The following is a 6,870-nucleotide window of genomic DNA, read 5'->3' on the forward strand; positions in this document are numbered from 1 at the left end:
ATGAAACTCAAGAAGGATGACCAAAATGCGAATGCTTCACTCCTTCTTTAAAAGGGGAACAAGAATACCCTTGGGAGGGGATAGGGAGGCAAAGTTTAGAACAGAGGGAGAAGGAACACCCATTCAGAGCCTGGCCCACATGTGGCCCATACATATACAGCCACCCAATTAGATAAGATGGATGAAGCTAAGAAGTGCAGGCCGACAGGAGCCGGATGTAGATCTCTCCTGAGAGATACAGCCAGAATACAGCAAATACAGAGGCGAATGCCAGCAGCAAACCACTGAACTGAGAACGGGAACCCCGCCCCCCGTTGAAGGATTCAGAGAAAGAACTGAAAGAGCTTGAGGGGGCTTGAGACCCCATATGAACAACAATGTCAACCAACCAGAGCTTCCAGGGACTAAGCCACTACCTAAAGACTATACATGGACTGACCCTGGGCTCCAACTGCATAGGTAGCAATGAATAGCCTAGTAAGGGCACCAGTGAAAGGGGAAACCCTTGGTCCTGCCAAGACTGAACACCCAGTAAATGAGATTATTGGGGGGAGGGCGGTAATAGGGGGAGGATGGGGAGGGGAACACCCATATAGAAGGGGAGGGGGAAGGGTTAGAGGGATGTTGGCCTGGAAACCAGGAAAGGAAATAATAGTTGAAATGTAAATAAGAAATACCCAATTTAATAAAGATGGAGGAAAAAAAATCCAATGGTCTTTACAAATTCAATCTCCTTAAAAATCCAAAGTCTCTTTGAAACCTATGATCTCTTTAAAAATTCAGTCTCTCACAGCCATGGAAATGGTAAACCTAGAAAAGAGGTTAGGAGTTATAGATGTCAACAATGGAACACAAGAGAGAGAAGACAGAATCTCAGGCATAGAAGATACCTGAGAAGATAATAACACAACAGTCAAAGAAAATACAAAGCATAAAAAAATCCTAACCCAAAACATCCAGGAAATCCAGGACACAATGAAAAGACCAAACCTAGGGCTGGAGAAATGGCTCAGAGGTTAAGAGCACTGTCTACTCTTTCAGAGGTCCTGAGTTCAATTCCCAGCAACCACATGGTGGCTCACAACCATCTGTAATCAGGTCTGGTGCCCTCTTCTGGCCAACAGGCATACATGCAGGCAGAAAGCATAAATAAATAAATAAATAAATAAATAAATAAATAAATAAATAAATAAATAAATAAATGTTTAGAAAAGACCAAACCTAAGAATAATAGGAAGAGGAGAGAGCGAAGGATCAGCTCAAAGGATCAAAAAATGTGAACAAAATCATAGAAGAAAACTTTGCTAACCTAAAGAATGGAATGACCATAAATGTACAAGAAGCATATAGAACACCAAATAGATTGGACCAGAAAAAAAAATCCTCTCATCACATAATAATCAAAACACTAAATGTACAAAACAAAGAATATTAAAAGCTGTAAGGAAAAAAAAGCCAAGTAACATATAAAGGTAGACCTATCAGAAGTACATCAGACTTCTCAACAGAGACACAAAAAGCCTGAAGAGTCTGGACCCTAAGAGAAAACAAATGCCAGCCCAGGCTACTATGCCCTGCAAAACGCTTCATCATCATAGATGGATAAACCAAAACGTTCCTTGACAAAACCAAATTTAAACAATATCTATCTACCAAACCAGCCCTACAGAGGATTCTAGAAGGAAAACTCCAACACAAGGAGGATATCTACACCAGAGAATAAACAAGAAATTAATCAACTTTCAAGAGAAAGTCTCAACTCTGAAGATCTATGCCCCAAATGCAAGGACAACCACATTCATAAAAGAAACTTTATTAGAGCTCCTAACACACATGGAACCCCACATAATAATAGTGGGTATAATGGCTATTCCTGGTTGTCAACTTGACTATATCTGGAATGAACTACAATCCAGAATTAGAAGGATCACCTTTGATTAAAATCTTGAGGCTGGGAGATACTAGTTTCCAACCTGGATCTTGACATGGAGATCTTGAGGCATAGTGGCTATAAGTCCCAGGAGACTTAAGGCAAGGTGATCTCTGAGTTCAAAGTCAGCCTGGGACAAAACAAGTCCCAGATCCAGGTACAGTGGTATAAACCTTTACTATCTGGGACACACTTTCTGCTGGAGACCTATATAAGGACAGAAGAAGGAAGAGTCACTCTTCACCAGCTTGCATTTACTTGCTAGCACATCTGTTGGAATCTAGCCTTGTGGGACTGAGCAACTATTAGATTCTTGGACTTCCCTTTCACAGCTTAACTTTGCTGGAGAGTTGGACTATAGACTATAAGTCATCATAACAAATTCCCTTACTATATAGAGACTACCCATAAGTACTGTGACTCTATAGAACCATGACTAATACAGAAATTGTTACTGGGAGTGGTTCTAGAGGAGCAAAAGTATAAGGATGAATCTTTTAAGAATATGGAGTTGGGAGTACATTGAGCTCCATAGAGAGAGCGCCGGGGCAAGCGAGAGCCGGACGGGCACTGGGCGACTCTGTGCCTCACTGAGGAAAATCAACTAAACATGGGCAAAGGAGATCTTAAGAAGCCGAGAGGCAAAATGTCCTCATACGCATTCTTTGTGCAAACCTGCCGGGAGGAGCACAAGAAGAAGCACCCGGATGCTTCTGTCAACTTCTCAGAGTTCTCCAAGAAGTGCTCAGAGAGGTGGAAGACCATGTCTGCTAAAGAAAAGGGGAAATTTGAAGATATGGCAAAGGCTGACAAGGCTCGTTATGAAAGAGAAATGAAAACCTACATCCCCCCCAAAGGGGCGACCAAAAAGAAGTTCAAGGACCCCAGTGCCCCCAAGAGGCCTCCTTCGGCCTCTTCTTGTTCTGTTCTGAGTACTGCCCAAAAATCAAAGGCGAGCATCCTGGCTGATCCACTGGTGATGTTGTGAAGAAACTAGGAGAGATGTGGAACAGCACTGCCATGATGACAAGCAGCCCTGTGGGAAGATGGCCGCCAAGCTGAAGGAGAAGTACGAGAAGGATATCGCTGCCTACAGAGCTAAAGGAAAACCTGATGCAGCGAAAAAGGGGGTGGACAAGGCTGAGAAGAGCAAGAAAAAGAAGGAAGAGGAAGACGACGAGGAGGATGAAGAGGATGAAGAAGAAGAGGAAGATGAAGATGAAGAAGATGATGATGAGTAAGTTGGTTCTAGCGCAGTTTTTTTTTTCTTGTCTATAAAGCATTTAACGCCCCTGTACACAACTCACTCCTTTTAAAGAAAAAAATTGAAATGTAAGGCTGTGTAAGATTTGTTTTTAAACTGTACAGTGTCTGTTTTTGTATAGTTAACACACTACGGAATGTGTCTTTAGCTAGCCCTGTCCTGGTGGTATTTTCAATAGCCACTAACCTTGCCTGGTACAGACTGGGGTTGTAAATTGGCATGGAAATTAAAGCAGGTTCTTGTTAGTGCACAGCACAAATTAGTTATATATGGGGACAGTAGTTTGGTTTTTGGTTTCTTTTTTTGTTTTTGTTTTTTTTTTCTTTTGGTTTTCTTTTTTTTTTTCTTTCCATCTTCAATTGTCTCTGATGCAGCTTGTACGAAGGTAATTGTTGTTCTGTTAACTGAATACCACTCTGTAATTGCAAAAAAAAAAAAAAAAAAAAAAAAATGGCGGCTGTTTTGTTGACATTCTGAATGCTTCTAAGTAAATACAATTTTTTTTATTAGTACTGTTGTCCTTTTCATAGGTCTGAAAGTTTTCTTCTCAAGGGGAAGCTAGTCTTTTGCTTCTGCCCATTTTGGGTCACATGGATTATTAGTGTGCATCTTCACACAGTTAGCTGGAAAAATCTTTTGTCCACGCACCCTGCATATTGTGGTAGGGGTAACATGTTCATCCACAGTTGAAGAATTCTCCAAAATTGTCATCAGTTGGATAAGAGATACTCTACTTAGCAAAGCAAGGAGTGATCAATTCTGTCACACCATGGGATTATTAGAATCAAACAGTTTGAAAGTCTGTCCTTGAAGGACTAATAGAAAAGTGTGTTCTGCTCCTTACCTGAGGACTCCTTTAACTGCCATTACTGTGCAATGACAGTTATATTTTGCAGTTTCCCCTACTAAAGACATGAGAATGTATCCCCAAAAGCGTGAGCTTAAAATACAAGACTGCTGTACTATTTGTTGACCTTAGTCCCAGCGAAGGCTATCATGAGAAGCTGGCTGTAATGCCTTTGCCCTTCTATCTAAATACGGATTGCTCAGGAAACTTGACTGTTTAAAGGTATATTTAATTAGTTGAGCCAGCTTTTAAAATTATGCCACATTTAAAATGAAGGGTATATTTTCCTATATTGTGGTTTGTCCCTTTATAAGTCAGATACAAGGAAAGCGGATAAACTTTGCATATTAGTACCAGTTGTCCAAGCCATTTGCTTTTTCTTTATAAAGCCCAAACTCATTCATTAATCATGTTTAATCTGCTTAGTTTAGGGAACAATTTGGCAATTTTGTGGGTTTTCTTTTTTCTTTTTTCTTTTTTTGAGATTATCATTCTCTTAAAGTGCCAGTGTTTTAAAATAGCGTTCTTGTAATTTTCCGCGCTTTTGTGATGGAGTGCTGTTATATCATTTTGACTTGGGTTCTTTACAGTTGCCTTTGTTCTGTAATTTGAGGAGGAATACTGAACATGAGTCCTGGATGATACTAATAAACTAATAATTGCAGAGGTTTAAAAAAAAAGAATCTGGAGTTGGTTTAATAACTCACCAGAATCTTCAGCTACTGAAACCTCCCCAAATACGCTCTCAAATGGCCAAGAAGCACTTAAAGAAATGTTTAAAGTTCTTAGTCATCAGCAAAATGCAAATCAAAATGACCCTGAGATTCCACCTCACACAAATCAGAATGACTAAGATCAAAAACTCAGGTGACAGCACATTTTGGCAAGTTTGCAGAGAAAGAGAAACACTCCTCCATTACTGATGAGATTGCAAACTGATACAACCACTCTTGAAATCAATCTGGAGTTTCCTCAGAAAAGTGGTCATAGTACTACCTGAGAACACAGATATACCACTCCTGAACATATACCTAAAAGATGCCCCACCATACCACAGGGCCACCTATGGTCATATTACTATGTTCATAACAGCCTTATTTTGTGATGGCCAGAAGCTAGAAACAACCCAGATGGCCCACAACAGAAGAATGGATTTATAAATGTGGTTTATTCACACAATGGAATACTATTCAGCTACTAAGAATGAAGACATCATAAGTTTGGCAGGCAAATGGATAGAACTAGAAAATATCCTGAGTGAGGTAACTCAGACCCAAAAGGATATGCATGGTATGTACTCACTAATAAGTGGATATCAGCCCAAAAAGTACAGAATAACTAGGATTCAATTCACAGAACTCAAGAAAGATAACAAGCCAAAGGGCTCAAATGCTTCAGTTCCACTTGGGAGAGAGAAGAAAACAGTCATGGGAGGCAGAGGGAAGGAGGGACCTTAGTGGAAGAGGAAAAGGGGAGGGTAAAGGGGAACCATGATCAGGTAGGGGGTAGGGAGAGACATAAGAGAAGCCCTGAAGAAAGAATGGAAATATGCAACCTGGGGGTGTGAGATGGGGGAATACCCTCTAGAAAGAATGAGAGACCTGGGAGGTGAGAGTCTCAGGACTCAAGGGAGGGACTTTAGATAAATGCCCAACAGTGGAGAGAGGGAACTCTTAGAGTCTACCTCCAGTAGAGGGATGGGGTTGCCATCCCACAGTCAAAAATTCTGACCCAAAATTGTTCATGTCTAAAAGAACTATAGCAAAAATGGAAAAGAGACTGAGGGAAAGAAGGTCCAGTGACAGGCCCAAATTGGGATCCAGCTCAAGGCGAGGCTCCAAGGCTTGATACTATTACTAATGCTATGGTGTGCTCAGTCAGGAGCCTAGCATGACTGTCTACCAAGAGGCCCAACAAGCAGCTGACTGAGGCAGAGGCAGATACTTACACCCAACCATTGGATTGAAGTCGGAGACTGAATTGGTTGAATTAGGGAAAGGCTGGAAGAAGCTGAGGAGGAGGGCAATCCCATAGGAAGACCAGCAGTCTCAACTAACCCAGGCCCCTGAGATCTCTCAGACACTGTGTCACCAAGCAGACAGCATGCATGAGCTGGTCTGAGCCCCCAGACATATATACAGCAGTGGACTGCCTGGTCTGGACTCAGTGGGAGAAGACTTGCCAAACCCTCGATAGACTTGAGGTTCCAGGGAGTAGGGAGGTCTAAGGGGCCCAGGGGGGAGAAAGAAAGGGATGAGGAACTGTGGGAGGGCAGACCTGGATGGTGGTAATGACTGGATTGTAAAAAAATAAAAGTAGTTAAAAAAATTTTTTTAATTTAGTCTCAATTGTGGGACCTTGTAAAATCAAAAATAAATTAAGTATTTTCTTCAAAGGGAAAAAACAAGGCATAATCTGAACAAAGCAAAACTATACTCAACAGTATAAATAGCTCAATGTCCAACATCTGGGATTCACTTATAATCTAGGTACCTCTGCCCTCTGCAACACACAGCTTGTTTTCTATGTTCCTGCTAGTTCCCCTCTCACTGCTGCTGATGTTCTTGGTGGCCATCCCATGGTAATGACATCTCCAAAATTCTGGGCTCTTCTGTGCAACTAGGCAGCAGAATACTATCTTAACTGTCTTAGGATTTTACTGCTGTGAATAGACACCATGACCAAAGCAACTCTCATTTAACATTTAATTGGGGCTGGCTTGTAGATTCAGAAGATCAATCCAGGAAACATGGCAGTGTCAAGGCAGGCATGGCACTGGAAGAGGTGATAGTTCTACATCTTTATCCAAAGGAAAACAGGGGCAGAATG

General features: G+C 41.4%; 1 pseudogene; it reads left to right on the forward strand.

The window, feature by feature from the left end:
* Window positions 1–2,473: 2,473 nt before the first annotated feature.
* On the forward strand, window positions 2,474–3,389 carry LOC108352026 (high mobility group protein B1 pseudogene; annotated as a pseudogene).
* Window positions 3,390–6,870: the final 3,481 nt, after the last annotated feature.

This window comes from Rattus norvegicus, chromosome 9, assembly GCF_036323735.1.
Source record: "Rattus norvegicus strain BN/NHsdMcwi chromosome 9, GRCr8, whole genome shotgun sequence".
NCBI lineage: Eukaryota > Metazoa > Chordata > Mammalia > Rodentia > Muridae > Rattus > Rattus norvegicus.